The 21037-nt window shown below is 40.4% G+C and overlaps 1 protein-coding gene across 1 annotated transcript in view; it reads right to left on the minus strand.

The window, feature by feature from the left end:
- The window catches only part of LOC141798122 (arf-GAP with coiled-coil, ANK repeat and PH domain-containing protein 3-like), a 53118-nt gene that overhangs the window by 31144 nt on the left and 937 nt on the right, over nucleotides 1-21037 (minus strand). The window lies entirely within an intron of this gene.

Here is a 21037-nt window from a genome sequence, read left to right on the forward strand (position 1 = left end):
CCAACAGCTGAGTCATTTAACTGAAACATCTTTTATATGCTTCAAAGACAATTGGAAGAAGTGTGCAGAAAATGTTAATAATTCTACTCAAAGGGAGAATCATACATGTTTAACTATGGTAATAACAGCTTTAGACAGACTATGCATGCATGCACCCAACATGGGTTCCCTTTGGCCTATATGGCGCTATGAGTCACAACGTCATGTCAGACATGGTACATGTTGTAATATTAGTGGTTGACAGGAAAGCAGTGTTAACATATTTAAACCATGTCACTTGAAAGAATGATACAGCAATGATAAATAATCATGGATATTTGTATGATTGATTCATGCAGTGTCTTGATTTGGTGGGTATGTAACTCGGTGGGTTGACTAAAACATTGTTATTGGTTAGTTATTGGAATGGTTGTTCCTAGAAGTGACAATTCTTGTTATTTTTTACCAACCATATTATTGCATCTATATACTTTGTAAAAAGAACAATAAATGGGCTTAATTTTTTTTTCTGATTACTCAGTATTAGATATTAAAGACAGGGATGGGGGCTTTTATTTTAAAGTTTTATACCACCCCACTTGTGCCCTAAAGAATAGTTTTACATGATTTACACTTGAAAGAAATCCCAATTTTTCTCACATATGGGGTTTTAGTAAACCCTCATTTCAGTCTCTGTCTGAATCCTTCATTTAGCTACTGTCGCTTTAACTCCCTGCCTCACAAACCCCCTTCCCTCTGATTGGTCAACCCTTTGGAGGGGATGGCGTTATGACCTCATCTTTTTAGAAACTCTAATGAAGATCACATGAAACAACCTGCACGTGTTCACTGTCAGATGGAGTAAACTCCCCCTTCAAGTCTGTTATGAGCAGTTTGTGGACACATTCATGCATTTCGAAATTTACTAACCCCCCCCCCCCCCCCCCCCCCCCCCCCCTAAGTTTTAACATCTCTCACACAGCACAGGAAAGACAAACTCAGAAATTGATAACAATATTTTCAGATTTTTCAGCTGATCAGTGGCTTCAAGTAAAATTCCTTAAAAGTCCAAATGTGGCCATCACCCTCAAAAATCAGACCAATTTGACACACTTGTAATTTAGCAGAAAATAACTGAACTGCTTGTGGATATGTCTTTTAAAAGAATTCTATGATGGCATGAAATTAGTTGTCAGTAGTTGTAGGTTTTGTCAACATTATGATGCTCAAAGACATAACAGACTGGGCAGGGTTTAAGTCTAAATATTGGGCTGTCTTTCCTGTTTACACACAAATACAAACTCTGACTCTCTCACACAGAGACCAAACTGTACTGTCTCGTTAATAATATATGCCCTCTTTCATCATCACATCCACAGACTTTGCACACGCAGACAAACACACATCAAAATATCCCCTTCCCAGAATTCCAAGTAGAGAGCTCCATGGCAACCATTCATTGACCCCAATCTCTATGGCAACAGGCATCAGCATTACCAACGCTTTTTTTACTGACTGATTTCCTCTTTGTGTGATTTGTCTTTCCTCTACACCTCTTTTTAATCTGACCAGCTCCTGAAAGAAAACACGCCAAAAACACACCAACCTGCTGACACAATTGTTGTGTTATAAAGGCAGGACTGCGGCTGGAGTGAACGTTGTTGTGCATCTGCAGTGCCAGCTGCCACAGGCAAAGTGCCCTTGAGTGCTGATCAGAGCGGATCATTCTTCACCTTCTTCAGCCGGGCTCCATATATCTATTTTGGCTCAGATCGAGTGACCTCCTCAAGGAGAGCGCTTTCCCTTTTTCATTTCTGTTAGTCTGATATGTTTATATAATGTCACTCGTTGCAAGAAGGAAGGTGCAATCGCGTTGTAAATTTAGAACCCAATAGCTGTGTTTGCTGACTGGAGACTGAAGATAAAATCACTGATCGCACGACTTGATTAAAGGGAGCATTTACTTTGTCTGACAGTAAGCAGGCGCAGGTGGTTTCAGGGTGGGGACAGTAACTGGAGCCAAGCCTTTATTTCTTTGTTCTTACATCCTCAACCACACTCATCCAGCCACTAAATTAACCACTTTGACCACCTAAAATGATTATCTATAGCTTCAACAACACTGATCCTGTGCACTATCAAAGGGTTCCTTCAAAACAAAATGAGAGTCCTTATCGTCATACTCCCAAACAGTCTGTGCTTTCCTCTAATTTCTGCACATTCATCATCTCTTCCATGCTTTTTTCTTTGTTTCGTTTGTGCACGCCTCTCTCTGCCCATCTGACGGTCTCTGTGTCTGCCTGCAGTCTGTCTGTGACCCGCCTTAATTAGCTGCTGGCATCAGGCTGACAAATGTGTGTGTGGAAAAGGCTTTGTCTGTCACCAACATATAAAGACAAACTAACGAGTGCAATATATGAAAATTCAATATACAAATCGAATGTATATTACCCACAATGACTCCCATCTTTTTTAAAACTCTGCTTCTTTGCGCACTTTTCTAAATGCAACCTGATTGGATTCTCCATTCTGCTTCGTACACAGGCACATGAGCAAACTCTATTAAAAGAGAGCCTCCAGTAAATGATCTCCTCACAAAAACACACACACACACTTTCCCAAACAGACTGGCTTTTCACACCAACAACAAGGAAAGCCAAACACTGGTATCTTATATGAGGCTAACAAAGACGCCTTCACTGCTTCCCCCCTCCCAACACACAACAAACATCACACTCAGTCCCTGAAAAAACATTTGACTGCGCCAACGGCTGATGAGACAAAGAGACCAAAGATGATGCTGATAAACAGGGCGCCCATTGCACGTGTCTTTGAGCTAAAAGAAATTTGGAAGAATAGTTTTTAAGTATCACCTTGACATAAAATATAACTTTAAATTTCTCCTTACACATTCAGATGAATACTCTCCTTCAGTTTTGTGGTTATCTGTATTTCTAAGCACCTACAATAGGAGGCCAGTCACCTGAGCTCATCGTAGCATTGAAAGGAATTAAAACTAGTGCCCAACAATTATAGAGGAGACCAGAGGAAACTCCAGGAAGTAACTGAGCCTCACATAGAAACAGTCCCACACAACAACCCTCTTCATCATAGTGCTGTCTCTGTTCTAAGGACTCATGCACACACTACAAACAACATATTATGATCTAATTAGCAAGGTTTACATGAGCTACATTATGGAGGTGCTACTTTTGACAGCCAAGATTGTTTTTCTAACTTGTTATTGGTCTTTAAAATAAGTTAAAGAATCAGGTATATGCCAGGAATAGAAATGAGTGTGTTACACAATCCTTTCTATTAAGGTGTGCATGTTTTTAGCTTTAAAGGAAGATTAGCAGATAGTTACTTTAACTCATTCAAGATTTAATTGAAACCAACAAGTTGGCACATTTACAATGTTTTCTCAATAACCCAAGAGCACACTGTTGTCTCATTTTTTCCTTTTCCATTACATTAAGTGAGTTTTATGTACAGATTATTGTGCAAATATTCCAGGAACTTTATGATATATGGAGTAATCTCCATGATGTCACCCATTTCTTTCTGATATGGAGTAATAATGAAACTTGTTGTCTGATGGGGGCTATATTGGAACCGGTGAGTCAAGAGGTGCACTTTGAGCCTCCACACCAACAGCTCCAGGGTGCCAGACTTGTCAGAGCCTGTGATTGGACAAACTCATGATCTTAATATCTTCTGCTGAGTTAAAAAATATCACCCCCTGTACAATGTGTGCCAATGGTGAAATCAGCAATCCATACCCAAGCCAATTTTTGAACCAGGCTGTAAATAATGCTAAAGAAGTTGACCATTTTGGCTCAGCATGTGTGGTTTCTGGTCTTTCTCAATCAATCAATCCTTATTTGTACAACGCCAAATCATAATAAACGTTATCTCAAGACACTTTCCAAAAACATTAACAGGTCTAGCTAGGGATGGGTACCAAATTAGGTACTTTTATAGGTACTGACCGAATTCTGTCAAAAGTACCGGGTATCGATTCATGTAAAGCCAAAAGGTACCATATTTAGGTACCTAAATGCATCCTTGTGACTGTAAGGGAGTGGAAGAGAAGGCGATTTTCCGTGCTGGACATGAACACAGCATTGCAAGGTTATATATTGAAGAATAAATTTGTTGAATTCAATTTTTTTTTTATATTTCATTATTAAACAAATTGATATTTTTTACCACATAAACACAAAAAAGTACAGAAACTTGGTACCGTCGAGTACCGGTTCTGATTGCCAGGTACCCGGCTTCGGTACCATATCGTTTCAAATGTGAAAGGTACCCATCCCTCGGTGTAGCCCTGTTAATGTTAATACAATTTTATTAGCATAAACCCATCATCGAGACAAGATAAAGAGACTTATCTCATCTTAACTCACCAGGAGTGCAACACTTTCTGCAGCCAGCATCAAGAAGGATCTCGAAGAACTCCAGTTTTTCTGCACTTCCACCAAGACTACATATTTTTAGACTTGGGCTTGCTGATAGTTCAAATTAAAAGCTGATTATCTGATCAATACATGTTCATTTGTTTAGCCTTACTTTCTCAATTTCCTCATCTTGTGACAGTACAGTTTGCCATTTAACAATGTGACATACTGTGAGTTTAATTCAAAATACAATTAAACAGTGACACAACCATCTATAAATAATTTTCAGACAGTACCCATGTTGTTTCAAACTGGCAGAGAACTAAATCAGGTATGTGTGATTTTGTTTTTATCTAGTACAAGCGACTGCTCATTCACCCCAGCAGTAGCTATTATCACTAACAGTGTAACAGAGAACATGGTTTTTCTCTTTCCCAGCAGCTGTTAGACCACCTGCCTGCTGGCCTCGCTGAAGCAGAACACGAGCATAAACGTGAACTTATCTTTGTAATCATAACTCATCTACAGCTGTCTTCTACACCACTTTCTGTAAACTCAGTGCATCCATAAATATTTCTGCTGGAGCTCTGCTGGATGTGAAGACGTCATCATATCATTCCAGAGTACATTCTCGCTGCAGGTCAAGAGGAAGTGTGCTGGGAGATTCAGAGTGCGTAGCAGACAGAATTATTTCCCTCTAATGTATTGTAACCGCAACACAAGCCAGGTGGAACTGCCTTTTCTCTGAAAAAAACTTCCTTTTTTCTCTCCTCTATGGAAAATACATCCTTTTTTGCCAAGAGGAAAAGACTGAGAGTTAAACTCAGGCACCGTTTTCCACAGGAAGCTGGTCTGCTGACTTTGAGAAATGCATCTTGAGTTACATCACAACTAATTGTTTTGTTACCAGGAAATCTACAACCTGGATGACCCTTACACCCCAATTACTCTTTTTCTAACTTAAATGAGAGTATTGGGCTTATTTCCATCTCCAGTAGATTAGATTTTCACAGAAGGACACAGAGATCTTGAATATCATACTGCTGTTTGCTGCCTAAAAGTGATTTACATAATTTAGTTCCTATTACTTTGTGCAGATCATTTCTACTCATGGAAAGAGGAACTGGTACAATTACAACCCAGAAAGGATGAGAAGTACTTTAGGCATTCAAAATACCATGTACCAACCAAAGAGAGTGAGTTCACAAGGAGTAGGCAGCTTGTTCATGGTCCCAGGGTAGGAAAGCTGTGACCTGGGTGGAGTTGGAGGTTTTGGTCTTAAAACACTAAAGATCAGGAGGCATGTTTGATCCAACACCACTCACACTGATGAATTAAGACTCACAGGACATGATGGATCTTACCTTCTTGGATTAAGATGTTAATAAAAGATAACAACTCGTTTAAAAAGCTGATCAAGATTTAACGCTTGTAATCTGACAAAAATTCAAAATCTCCCACTGACTGACAGCAGCAGGAGGCCTCGAAGAACATCACGGAAGTGGGATTGCAAGCTCGTCTTTAAACTCCAACCTCTTTAACCCGTCATTGACCTCCCTGTGGGCTGTAAGCAGCAGCAGACACGCCAACACACATGCAGCCTGCATGAGAAGCACAGGGAGGGAAGAAGACCCCCTGTGGTGAATAAGCTCTTTGTTCCCAGGACTCTTTGCTTCTGTCCTCTTTACTTCCAATATATAAACAGCAAGCTGATTGTGGAGGAGGACAGAGACGTATTGGACTGTAGAAATGAAAGCCTAGCCTACATAAGACTAGACAGATATTAGCTGCAGAAGAGCCAAAGGAAAACACTCATTCAAATGATTCAGAAAGAAGCTCTTGTACTTCTCACCACATGCTATGGCGCACAGCTAAATTCTAAATTAATGTGAGAAGAATCAGACGAGTTATAATCTTATGAGCTTCACTATTAATGAAATAAGGACAATCTACAAAAAGTGAATCAAATTTTAGACAGTAATTAAACATCTAGTGACGTTTCAACCAGTTTGCTAGGGCAAAACAGCTAACATTAGCATTCAACCAATTCTAAGTAAAAAAAAAGTTAATTGATATTACCATTAGCTACCTAACATTTGTGCAAGCTAACACCTTTTAGCTAGCATTACCCTTTGTTATCAATTTAAAAGGTAATGTAAGCTAGCAGTTGAATGCTAACATTTTCAAGTGCTAAATAGTTGCTAATAACATATATTTCTGTGGGGAAATACCACATCAGATGATCTACAAAGGATCAGTACGCAGTACGTTTCAGCTTCAGTGATGAGCTCTGAACACACGTACCGTCTCACACCAAAACACATCCCAATAAATGCTACGCTATGGAAAACGGTGAGTTCTTTGTCAGCTTTCTGCTGCTTTACACTGTTTACCAGTGCAGCAAACACTTTATCATGTTATCACTACACTGCAATGACTCAGCAATACTAGAACTCAAGAGATATTGTGATCTTGTGATGCCAATGACTAACCTAGTTTTGTATCACATCCCCCACAAGCCTGCAGCAGACACCGGAGAGGGAAGATAAAATCACAATGAAAGTGCAAGTTATCCTTTAGGACATTTCAGACCTTTTACCTCCATAAAACAGGCTTTTGAGGACATGGAGCTTCAAGATAGCACCATGAGGCAGTCATCTCTGAAAAAAACAGAAGTCACTTACAAACTTTACAAGCCAGGATTATCAAGTATTTAGGCTTGGATTCAAGCCACCTCAGCTACCGTTTATACTTGTAAAAGCAAATACATGGGATGTAATATCTTTATGCACAAACCAAAAAACAAAACAAAACAAAACAAAACAAAAGAGTCATTTCTGCTTGTTTTTTACGCTTGGTTTGTTGAATGTCACCAGATTAGATAAGAGAACACAAGAAAGATCTTAACCAACAGGTAAGCTCAGTCTGAATTCCTCAGGCTTCAGCACAAGCAGAAACTGTTCCCATTAAGCTCAGGACAGAGCATGACTTCTTTCTTTAAGAATGTCTGGCATAGATGGGGCCTGCCTTTTGTTTCAGGCACACAGTCAAAGAAACACAAACACACTATGCAACTATATGCTGTGAAGCATGTATACACACATGTACTCTGACAGCACTGTTGAAGTCAGGAATCAGATCCAATTCATTGCTGCAGGACATCTGATTTGTTCACATATAAATCGGATTAACTTCTATATGTTCACGTCTCATCCCCGAATGACAGGAACCAGATATAATTCTAGTTTCTACAGTTTCATTTTGAGCATTTCTTGACTTATCTTTATGCTTACTTGTATACATTTTCTACATTTGTCAGCAGACGGATGAAAATTACAGAAATATTTGAATAAACAGAAAGATGTGGCGTACACCAGGACACTCAAATGTTTACATATCACACAAGTTGAGTGCTAAAACATCAAACATTTTTACAGATTTTAGGGATTTTTCTCAAAAATGATCAATTAGGATTTTTAATACAGTCTAAACCAGGCATGGTGTGTTGATGTCATATGTAACATTATCTGTTTTTTATTCTTATAAAATCTCCAGATAAAGCTTATACCAGGAAGTCCTTCGGCCATGAGGTTCATGTTTATGTTTTTTTGAGGTTTACTCAGCTTACTCAGGTCACAGCTCAGTATAGAAACAGCTGAATTAGTTAGACACTATGTTTTAATATTTGATCACATCCCCCTCCCTGCTCTTACCTACAGTAGCAGAGCTAAATATATACAGCACACAGGCTCTATTTCTGGCCCTGTTTGAATATTTGTAAGTAAGAAAGGAAAGATGCAGCTTTGAACCAGTTGTGCTTCAGGAGAGAGAAGAGAGCTTTTCACAACAGGCAGTTCTCTCCTATTATCTTTGGCAGCGCTGCCTGAACATCAGTGGAGTAAGCCTCCTGCTGACACTGCAGTCAAATCTGCCAAACAGGAAACAACCCCCGATTTTACACTTTTATCCATTCAACAACTGCCCTTCAGAGCCAAACACTCAGGAAGAGGAACACTTTGGATGGGATTAAGTTCACATCTCATCAGATACACCGATCGCAATGTAGAAGGGTGTTGGACAGAAAATGACCTTACTACTACTCTGATTTCTCAACGTGATTTCAAATCTAAAAATGGACCTTTGCGATTGTTGCTCACTCATACATGTAAGCATACAGTACCTTACTTTTAGGAAGCAGTTATGTGTGATTATGTGTATCTTACTAAAAGGTCAACATCTAAATAAGGAGGAACTAACAAATATGCTAAGCAGGAGGAGAAAATTATGGTGATGATGTGTGCACAAAGTGATCCACTGATGTTTCCTCTACAGTTGAGGCACACGTCTATCTCACAGCCATCACGGCACTGGATCTGATAGGTTTCCATCAAGTCATATAGTCATCAGCCTGTGTCCTTGATCCAGGAGGTTGGAGCCTCCTGGGTCAGTTTGCAAGCCTCATATTTTTGCTGGATGTCGGAGCTTTGATGCGTCAATTTGCACAGAACAGATCAAGCGAGACAGGAAGTCATGCACAGAACACACAAATAAATGCATGTTGACTTATAAAATATAACAAACTGTGTCAAAACTATGTGAGGCCCATCATTGAGGTAAATCAAGGGGACTCTCTGGTCCGGCTATCTGGCAGGCCTGCAACACGCTGGATTGGTCGGTGCAAGTTGTGGATGAGAGAGCACAAAGTCAACAAAGTCAGAATAGAAACGAATCTGGGGTATTCCTGGTGTAACATGAGTCTGGTTCTGCTCGAGGTGTCTGCCTGTTAAACGAAAGTTTTTCCTCACCGTTGTAATGGTCCCGCTTTATTACCTAACATTGGCAGGTCTAAAGCTTGGAGTGTATTTGTAAAGCATCTTGGGATTGCATTTGTTGCAATTTGGTGTTGTCTTAATAAAGACAGATTGAAAAATTGATCCTGATGTCAAAACCCTTACTTAGCCAAAGCAGATATCTTGTGTTGTCTGTCAATCCCACAACACAAAGCTTACAGAAAAGATTGCTTTTGCAATGGACATCAAATCAACTCTGAGGCCATAAAAGCAAGTTCCCGCTCTCTCTCCTCTACATTTGGTGTTTGTAGGCCTGATGAAGAGATCCTGTATGACTAGTTGGATAAAGTCTCATTAAATAATCATTTTACAATTCAAACAATGAAAAGAGTTTCACTCCCACTGGAACTCATACACTTTGCAGCCAAGCTCCTTCATGCTTTATGGGAAGATTATGTTGCCTTCAGAGGACACACGTGTAACAGCATGTATGCCTGTGTGCTCACTGAAGAGAAGCATCAGTTTGGTTGGGGGGAAACAGAAGTTGGATGGAAAATGGAAGAGAGGTTTGTGGGTTGAGAGAGACAGAGGTTTACAGGAACATACAGGGTGGTCTTCGGCACACTGAGACAGCAAGAGAAACAAAGCACGCAGGACGGAGAGCCGAGGTCTGGAACATGTTCTGGCCATTTCCATTAAAAGTGCATGTACATGCATGACTACAGCCTGGACATAATGTGTCAGAGTTTGTGATAAAATAAGTGCTGTTTGACTGCTTGTGAAAAGCACTGAGCAACACAAGTGCAAAAGACACAAGGTTTGAGGTTAAAGGCATGTTTTTATTTTGTTTTAGGGAACTTTAACATCTTTCCTTTAAAAATTTTAGAAGACACTTTCTTTGCATCAGGTGTGTCAGGAAAACCCCTTGCGAGCATCATCAGGTGAAACTTTTTTGCCAACCAGTGATATTCAACCAGCCTTTACCTGAAATGTTTTTTCTCTGACAGACATTTATTAACTTTTATAAACAGGTTTTATAGAATGTACTGTTTTAAAAATCAACTGCTTAACATACAAAAATTGGTTGTGTTATCTGCCAGTGCAAAAAATGCTGCCCCAATTCCCCTCTCAAACCCCTGGTATGTCAAGCAAAAAAAAGTTTAACAACTGTAAGGAAAAATGTGTGAATGGAGCTCAAACTATCCGTGTCCTGTCCTGTTTTATGGCTCCTGCTCAAAGTAAACTTTGAGTGTCAGTCACCGTGACACTTTTGTTATTCTTTTCTTCATACTGAAGTCTTAATCTCCCTTCCATCCAGTCGAAGTCTCTCTAACAAAAATCTTCCCCTCCAGTAAGATACATCTGTCTACTCTTTAGTGAAATATACAGACAGAGAAATTTCCACCATTATTCTACACACACATACCGAAGCGATGGTACATCAGGCCTGTTCATCCTTCATTCCTGCTCTGAGACATTTTGTCCATTATCAACCAGTGACTTTGCTCCAGCTGTTCAGATTTTTCCACTTATATGCAAAGAGGCCACCCATCCAACAAATGTAAGGAAGCACTCCTCATGTGAGAGAGCACAAGCGTGTGAGTTTGTGGGGGCGGGAATGATGGATCCAAGAAAGTGAAGGGACTGCTGACGCGGCAGATAGGAATGTTTTCATTTGGTTGTAAGGAATTCCACAGAGATCTGACTCCAGGTAATCAATCGCTTTTTCAAGAGAGCAATCAGTGCTCCCGTCTCTCCTCATGTGTCCGAAGGAGATTGGCTTGTCAGTCACCCTTGTGGTGTCAACAGATAAAAGGGTGTTTGGATTCAGTGAGGATCAGGGCTGGTTAGCTGCCAAATGCACAGTGAGGGATGAATGCCTCAACATGCTGAAGGTCTGAATACAAAGTGGAATGCAGCCATAAAAGCTTCAACAAACAGATGATTGGTGGTGTCGAGTAAAGACGCCGGAAGTTCAAGTGAGTGGCTCAAAATTTTGACGCAATCCTGTTAAGCTTCATCCATCCTGCGTCACATACCGCCAGGGGCAACAGGGAGGTGGGTGGAGGAGGAGAGCAGGAGACCAAAAGGGTCGAAGAAGGCACAAGAGAAACAGGGAGAAGATTTAAGATCCTGAGTAATAATGATTATAGAAATGGGAGTTTTTTAAAGCATGTTAAAGAAGGGGGAATTTAACAAAGGCAGAGAGAGTAAATCTGAAACAGCTGCTAATCCCAGATGTGGGAGAGTGAGAGTCAACATACAAACACTCAAACACACATCATCCCTCCTCTTGGTTTGCACGAGGTGGCAATGAGCCAGAGTGAACCGCATTACTATTTCATTTGTCACCTCAGGGAAGCTGTGTCCATGCTGTGCCTCCCATTTGATAAGACAGCTGTCCACTTTCCCCAGCTCTTTATTTTTGTGCTAATTTGATGAGACAGTTTCCAATGATTTGTGCGTATCTATTCATGAATTGCTGACAGGATGCATGTCCTGCCCACAGTGCACCTTGTGATGCATTCAGTGTATTAATGTGTGAAATAGTAGGCAGGTTACCAGGACAACAACTGAGGCCATTCATCCATCTTCCATCCTCTGTCCCCACTATATCCAACCAATCAATCCATGTGACGGAAAAATGTCCATCAAACACCTCCCCCATCTGGTCAGCCTTCTATCATCCTTACAGACACACCAGAATATATTCCAACATGTTTAATCCAGGTAAAAAAAAAACAGGCTCAGATCTTCTACTGAAACTGAACCCAACCTGAGAGGAGAAGAAAAACTGTAAGAGCACAGAATACCTGTAGGAGAGATTTCAAGAGCAAACAGAAATGTGTGCAATTGCCTCAGTGAAAGCAAGAGTAAAAGAGATGACTTGCAAGTGTCAACAAAAGACTTTCACCTGTCTTTTCTCTGCTGCTTGGTTGAACCAGTTGGGTCATTTCCAAAGACTATCAGGGCTCAAAAACAGCACACACTAGCTCACATTGTTTGTGGATGACAAACGTTTATTGGAGGCAAAATTTCTACTTTCTCAGAAACACCAATATCAGTCATACCAATGCCAAAGTCAGATTCCTTAAGCTGTGATCATGTCTGACTAACAGACAAACAACCGCAGAATGTGTGTGGTAGAGTATTTGTGGTTTCCTGTCTGATAGATGGACAGTGTTGTGGGACTGGCTTGTCCTGATACATTTTTTAGTTTTGACTTAAGCTGCTTGAACAGGATGTAAACATTGCAGACTAGAGTTTGTATCTCATGGTGCAACTGATGCAAACAAATTACTGATCCTTCAACGCTACTGTTTAAGAATTGCAAGATTGTGTAAGAAAAGCACAAAACTAACAAAAAGCCACCCTGAAGTTATAAAATGTTTTTGTAGACCAAAACCTCACTTTGGAGTAATTTGGAGACACCGTGTTCCCTTCTTGACCCCACTGATTGACCCCTGAACCCTGCAGAAAACTACAACGTGAATCACAACGACACAACAGCACACTCATGCTGCTACATGTTTAACGGTTTCATGCATGTGTGCATACACGTACTAATTTCTTGAGAGGTTTTATCCATGCATGTCTAAATGGGTCACTGTCAGAGCTGAAGTCTGCCCACCAAAGATGCATTCCACATATTACACGCCGGCTGCTCCTGCTTGTTTCCGCACAGTAAGATTTAACAACTCCCCTCTGAGGATATTCTCAACAGCAGGTTCCCAGCTCAGCATGGCCTCAATTTTGACATCCAAAACCTAAAGTCAGTCTACCTTTTATTTAATCAGCCACTAAGTCTTAAATAAGCACCGAGCTCGCCAAGCCAGTAGACAGGGTTTAAAATCTCGTAAAGCCTTAAAATCTGCAGCTCAGTAGATACAAAAGAAGTGTTTGAACTGGATTTGAAATCAACAGATAAAAAATTTCTCACAGAAGAAATACGAAACAGTGCCAGGATGAAAAAAAGCAGCCTGGGATCAAGATGCAGGCAATTTACTTAATAGTTTTAACTCAAGTTTCAACAGGCCTTGGCAGGACTTAGGCAAACTCCTGATCTCACCAGGGATGATCAATCGCAATGAGAGCTGTGAGGAGTTTCAATTTGTGCCCTATTTAAAATTCCTGTAATTCACAGCATCTGAGCTTCAACAGTAAGTTTAAGGTCCACAGCAGCTGCTATAAACATCACTGACATGTACTGTTGTTTTTCATTGTGCAACACCTGAAATCTTTTTCATACTGTTGCATGTCTCTACTTTCAGACTGACTGATAGTCGAAAAATGTGGAGCATAAATTGTGATGGTTAATGGAAATGACTCAAAAACTAATTTTCATAATTGAGAAGCTTCATTAAGTGCCTATTTTAGTCCAGACAAAGTCATAGCTTTGTAATTGGAAGTCTGAGTACAGGGACACAACATTAATTCATCTGCGACCACTGAGTGACCTCTTGCTAAACCTCCCTGACAGAACTGAAGTGCTTAGCCTAGCCTAGCAATCGCAGTTAGCAACAACATTTTTGTCAAGCTTTAGGCTCCTGTTGATACGAAAACATTGAATAAAATGTTTTAAGGGTCAGATGGCATAGTTTTCATTTAAGAGCAAAACAGCAAAGTGTAGAGAATGGACTTAACAATGAGTTGTTAGCTTGTGTTAGCATGCCTGCTGCTCTAATTGCTTAATAGCTTTACAGTAACCACCTGTCAAGTTATTTTTTCATTTTGGCAAAATGAATAAGGCTAGTTTGATCATCTGTTGAGCCTTTTAACTGTTTTGTGGTAAGTTTTTATAAAAATTGGGGAAACAACAGTGTTATTCTCCTGAAAATACTGTAGCAGAGCCTAACCCAGCTAGCTAATACTCAAGGACTAAATGCTGCTTTTTTAAACAAATAATTAGCAAAATACTAGCCTATCTAAAAAGCTGCCAAATTTCAAATTTTAAACCTTCCACACAGTTCTGACAAGCACTATTTAGTTCTCACATTTCATGAGCCCTAGCTAGCTATTGTTATTGCTTAAGAACACATGTAGCCCTCATGTTAGTTTCTAAATTTTAATAAACACCATTGCTCCACTTTTTTTCTCTTTTCAAAAAACGGTTGAACATACCTTTGTGCACCGCCCAGCTGCCTCTGAACCGTGACTCTCACTTTGACTGCAAGGGCAGATCTTACAGTAGTGGAGCCTAGCATGCACATCCTGGATTGTTCCTAAAATGGCAAAATATTCATATATCTCAATGCACCAAGATGTCTTCAGTGCAACAGAGTGAAGGCTAGGAGGTCCTTCCACAGCAACCAGACACTGTGTCCAACTAATTTCTATGATTAAACATTATCCTGCACACATACGCCAAATGAGAAGGGGAATTGTGCTGATGTTCTCACTCAGGGTAAGAGGCTGATAGTATGTGATCTGTAATAGGTTGTGTAGGCTATCCAGTTGATTTAATCAGAGAGTGTGGTTACTGTTAATCCTATTTCATATATGGGTCCCACGCTAAGTCCCCCGGCAGCACGTGCAGCAGAGCAGCAGAAAATCTGCTTCACCGGGGATTCAGTGGGAAGTGTCCACGTGCTGGTCGGATGCTCTATCATGAAGATGTCAAACCACTGTATGCCTGACAAGCCGGCAGGGACGAGAGTATGGAAATATGAATTGCCGTCATGCTAGCCAGCAGGCACACATGTAGATACATGCACGTGACACACTAATGTAGACAATAAAGGAAGATGAAACCACATGAGGTGCTTTCTAAAGCCAAACAAAAATCAAATCTAGCATTTCACTGCACAGTTACATTCTGTGGTAGATTGGTGAGGTCTGACAATTTCCTTTCCAATTTACTATGCGTCTCCTCCAGCCTCAAAATCGGCAATCTCTGCCAACACTGGTGACAAAAATTCCTTTGATTTATTTTTAAAGCACAGTTGTTGAGAACTGTTAGTGGCTGGACAGGTTTGATAAGACAGAAATCCCTGTTAAGCTGTGCTGATGCATGGTAGGCCTAATTCAATCAATCATCAGCGACAGGAGGCCTGCAGAGACACACCTGCTCCTCCGAGAGCTCGATGCTTTCCTCCTATGTCAACATGTCAGCTATTCTTACCTCATAGACATCTGAATTGGCTTGTATGTGAATGATAAGTCCAGTTTAAGCCATTAGATCCTGTTTGTTGGTCTCATGTGAGAGGCAGCAGGCGGGGATTTTAGATTTGTGAAGAGAGCAGCAATCATGACGTGTTCACTGCTCACCATGTTTCCAACAAACATGGTTCAGTGCCCAAACACGATGCTGTGTGGGCAAATTCGAAGCATTTTTGCTCCCTGGCTGGCAAAATCTCTCAATTGTTTCCTGAAATGTTTTTCATTGTAAGTCCATTTCCGTTTTATGTCACATCATCCAGTGACATTGACTCCACACGCACAGACGGACACATAGAGATGCATGGAAAGCAACATGGGTGGGGCAGCCCTCTTTGTTGACTGGTTCCCCTTCCTTCAATGGTAAATTTTGACTGAGAGACAAAAGCACCACAAATATAAAACTAGGTAAGACAGCACAGATGCTTAAGTTTTTGTGGCACTAGTGACCCTGATCCCTTTTGCCCACAAACACCACAGATCCTTTGAAGTGAGCAGAAATTTTCCATGCTCCTGACATAAAAGACGTCCTGCAGCTCCACAGTCTGAACAATCCACCAAGGCCTCCACCTTTCCCACAAACAGGGAACTTAAATATTTATGTGAGCTGATGGGAGATATTTTTTATGAGGTCACTTAGCTTTGTTTTGTCTTTTTGTGACACATGTGGGTCACAGGAGTGTAAAAGGTCAAATGGTGGTTAAAAGGTTGCTCCCTTGAGGAGAGAGAAGACAGTTACTGATCTTTTCACCGACTTCATTAAAGCCTGTCCTTCACACAGTCTCTCACTGTTTGGATATCCACGTCATCTTGATTTTTGTTTTCCTGTAACTCATCACTCAGAGCTTTTGTCCCAAAATGTTTCAGTGTGTAAATTGTACAAAAAAAAAATACAGCATTAATCATTTTAATTATTTCTAGCTGCTGCAGCAGAAAAAAATGGTTTTGCAAATCAATTAAACCCTAACTAAAAGTATTGCAAAGTCAAAAATAGTTAGTCAAAATAATTAATGTTGACATGCAAAACTTAGAGGCTTATTTAGTGGACATGCTACTGCAATATGCGCATTGTGGTTTAGTATGTTTTCACTGCATGATGAAGAGTCTTCTCTAACAAGACGTTTGAAGTGTGTACTGATACAAAGTCTTGTGGCTCTTCTTCTCTTAGTGCAGAGGATGTGGTGTCATTGGTTTTCTCACATTTATTTTTCAGACCACAGGGAAGATGTCCACTTCGCCTCAGTCCATCGTAAATGGGTTCGGCTTTTGGATGTGTTTTTAAAGACATGCAGTGAATTACACAACTGATGCAGTGCTGCTAGAGTGGACGAAGATCACAGTGATGCTGTATTCATTTTGTCTTTTCCCTTTTTTGGTCCAGGTTCTCTTAATCTGTTTATAGAATTATGTACAGTACATGACAAAATTCACAAACTATGAGCATTTTTTTTTTTTTTTTGCTGAGGAACATCATTGCAGAATTGCCTCACTATTGCTTAATCCCACTTCATACAAAGTGAGAAACCTCCCATCTACTAGGAGACTCTGACTCTCAGGTGTCGCTTTTTATTGAATCATGCTACGACCTGTTGTTGGTGTTTTCTACTTTTTCCTTTGTGCTTAGCTGTACCTGTTCCAACTGTTTTAAAACAAGTTTCTGGCATAAAATTTCCACTGAGCATTATCATTCATCAAACAAAACAATTTCTTCATTTCTATTTGCTGTCTTTGCACTATTTATAAGGCTTTGAAGAATATGAAAACCATCATATTCTATTCTCATCATCATTTTTCACAGCCCTTTTAAGCTTTGGGTTGGATTCAGATCCACCCAAAAAATGAAGAGGTTCAGTGACTCCAAATGAGGGTTTTCTCCAAAATAAGTCCAAAACAAGCAGGCAAGGACACTTGGTGTAAGATTTATTTATCTTTGGCCTTGGGTCTGGGACACTTTCCAGGCGTCATTGCATTTGCAAACAGGCAGTGTGTCAATGTCAGCCCAGTTTGGCTACAGGTAGTCTTATTCAGCACTTAAATGTGTTTTCCTCTCAACTGTAAAATAATATTCACTGTTTTAACATCACGTTGTAGTATAGCATACTCTCAGGACTTCCTCTCTTGGTAAAAAGTGCTAACAGCTGTGTGTACCTGTGCTGAAATACCCAATGTGAGCCTCTCTCTACTTCCTCGACCGAAGCAGGAGGAAGAGTCACCTTTGTTCACTGCAGTGCCACTTCCCTCACAGCATGAAACATATTTTCATATTTCACAGCCTGCTGACCAATAGAAATGCATTATCTCAGACAAGCAAAATGAAATGTGCAAAGGAGAGATTAAAGGTGATGATGACGCAGATAGAGAATAAAAATCCAGACAGTAGGAGAAACCAGGGCGCCAAAAGAATATCTTAGGCATCAAAAGCCCTTTAATCTGTCTATAAACAGAGACATGCCTTTAAATAACATGGAAAATCACATCAAAGAGGGAAAAAATGCTTCTTTTTTCTTTTGTACTTGCAAATCTTTCACTAAATCCGGGTCATTTTTGAGTTAGACATTCTCCTACATCCTTTATCTGTGACTTTATTTAATGCAGACCTCCGCTTTGGATTCTGAGTGGAAATATTTCAGAGTATTACAGCTCAAAATACTGCAAAAGACAAAAGTCGTGAAGACTGGGCATATAAGAGAAGGTACCTCCGAAAATAATGATAATATAATTGTCATCAGTATAAATGATAAAACATTTCCAGGTCTGTTTATCTTCCCACACAGAAAGCAGGGTAAAGGGCTGTGTCTATAAACAGCAGGTTGTGACCAGTCAGGTTTTATTTCTGCAAATGACATCACAACAATAGGCAAGATACACACCAGGAAAGACCTAAACAGATCAAACTTCCATCTAGTTATTATATGTTTTATTTGGTTCAACTTTAAAGTAACAAATAGGTGAGTGATATATTTTTCCATGAAAGAGAAAAGTTACAAAACAATCCACTCAAAGGTAGAATGACAGCTATATCCGGCGAGTCCATTCTGCCATCTAATCTCCTCCACTCACTTTGTTACTTGTTGACACACTCAACCTGTCTGCACAGCCTGAATACTGTAGCTGTATTCTGTATTTATGGGTGGGAGGGAGGTAGACAGGTGCAGCTGGTTTTCCGGATCTGTAAACTCCCTGCTGCACCCTCACTGACCTCAGAAACAACCTGCCACAGGCAAAACCTAACACTTTTCCATTTTATCATTTGTTTGAAAATAAAACAGAAACCATAAGATAGTTGAGACACACCTTAAGGTATTCTGATATGATCACTGATGTTCAGTTTTCAACCCTCACTGGGAACTGCCAACAATTTCTCTTTTGCCTCTTAAAAAAAAAACCCAACTCTTTCAGTTTTCATTTTGTGTCAACAGGTGTTTTTAATGCTTTTAAACTCCTCTTAAACTAATAAGAGCATCTCTTTAAGATGCCCACTCTCCTCCTCCATTCTTAAAATTTCTGTCCTCTTTTCTTGCCAGCTCCCATTTGTCTTACTTACAGCCCCTGTTGCTAAGCAACGGCTCACACCCACATCTGCATATTTAAACTTATATTATCACAAATAGGTTATAAAAAGACAAATTTTAAAGGATCATAATTTATTTCATTGTTTAGTCACCAGCTCTGTCTGTATCAGGTGATATTCAAAGGTCTTTCAATGTCCATTAGTATACATTTTATTAGATAATGTTTATGTCAGTTGTTTTTAATCATTAAGAATGGACAGAAACTGCTTTTACCTGTTCTACAAAATAAGAGCACATTGAACTCTCAATGCAGACAAGCCTAAAACTGACCCAGTGCCTTCAGGGACTCATTCAGCCATTCAGCAGCAACCACTACAGGCAGGAGCACAGACTTTGCTGTAGGTTTTGTTATGAGATGAATAAACAAACACAGAAGTAGATTCAAAGAAAGTGATGAGAATGAAAGTGTGTGTGTGTGTGTGTGTGTGTGTGTGTGTGTGTGTGTGTGTGTGTGTGTGTGTGTGTGTGTGTGTGTGTGTGTGTGTGTGTGTGTGTGTGTAAGACCAGCAGGCATTTCTGAAAATTCTTTCATGATCACACAATCCTACATATGGGCACACAAGAAGGCTACAAGTACAGACCTGCAGTGAGAGGGTGTGTGTGTGTGTGTGTGTGTGTGTGTGTGTGTGTGTGTGTGTGTGTGTGTGTGTGTGTGTGTGCTGTATTAGCAGCATGTGTGGGAAGTCAGACAGGACTGGCTCTCTCTTGTTTCTCCAGAATGACACAACAAGGAGGAGAAAGAAAACTGGGACGCTAGTCACTCTGATAAACTGGAGAAATATGCAAATATGATGACTTTATAATCAAGCCGTCACACACTGACTTGCTGTAATTTTAAAATCCAGATTAGGTGTCTGCTTCAGTTCACAGGGAGTCTTGTTTTGATTCGAAATGCTCTGGAGGGCTACAGGTGGCTTTAAGTGGTCAACAATGTCTTCAGGGCAACAAAATGTCACTGCCATTTCTTTCACTTAGCTGTAAGTAACACCTGTCTGACATCGAGTTGCTCTTTTTACAAAATATCTTTGGCTGCTTATATCATATGCAAACAAAACAGACTTCCTTGTATTTTATTTCTAAATCTTGATCAACATCTATGATCAAAACCAAGAAAACACCTGGGTCAAGGAGCTACTGTGCATGTGAAATAACTTAAATGGAAGGTATTTTGGTTTTATTATCATTAGAGATCAGTTTCACACCGGTGTGTTAAACAAACAAGGTCCATTGTTAGCATCTTCTCATCTTTCTTATCACAATCACAATATTGCGCAACATACATTTTCCCACAGCTTGTAAACCCCAGGAAACTACAGCCTTTGTCAGTGGTGGAATTTTCCGCAATCTTCATCTAATAGTTAGAGAAAGTGAACCATGCGGAAATGGGGAAACATCTAAATGTACCTCTCCCTGTGACCTTGCATCCAGACTATCCGTCACTGAGGTGGGTTTTAGTAGCAAATTGAATGTCTGTCTCCCTCAGCCTCATCACTTCATTCCTCTAGATGTTGCTCACTCAAATCACAAACGCTGTTAGTCACACAGTGTTTAACAAACAAGAGAAGTTGTGTTTGAGAGAGAGGAAGAGGGAGAGGGAAGCAACAAAACGACAAGCACAAGCAAACAGATGCTGACATGGAGAAACAGAACCGAAAAAAAAAAACAGAAACAGAATTCATCAGAACTGAGGGAACACTGGAGAAACCTGAGAAGCAGAGGGAGCAGGGCATCCCTGGCCTACATGCTGTTAAATCCCCTCTGATGGTTTCCCACAGGACGGAAGCCAGAGTGGCACGTGGACCAAATGTGGCTACAACCTCCAGCTGGGAAAGAAGAGGCCGAACAGCTGGATTTGTGCCTGGGATACGAGCTTTATCCCTGCAGGGAGAGAGTGCACTCCTCTCTCCTTGCTGCCTCTTTGCCATGCTGCCCAACCAAAGCTGTTGCTGCTGTAAGGAGGTCTTCTATACTCCCTGCTACCACAGACACACACTGCAGGGCCTCTTCACAAAATGAGCCCAACCTGCATCCCCTCCATCACTCACTCACTCACACACACACACACACACACACACACACACACACACACACACACACACACACACACACACACACACACACACAATATTTTACTGTC

This window comes from Halichoeres trimaculatus, unplaced genomic scaffold, assembly GCF_033239565.1.
Source record: "Halichoeres trimaculatus isolate MK-OKI-2021-1 unplaced genomic scaffold, fHalTri1.1 fHalTri1_scaffold_1, whole genome shotgun sequence".
NCBI classification, from domain to species: Eukaryota; Metazoa; Chordata; class Actinopteri; order Labriformes; family Labridae; genus Halichoeres; species Halichoeres trimaculatus.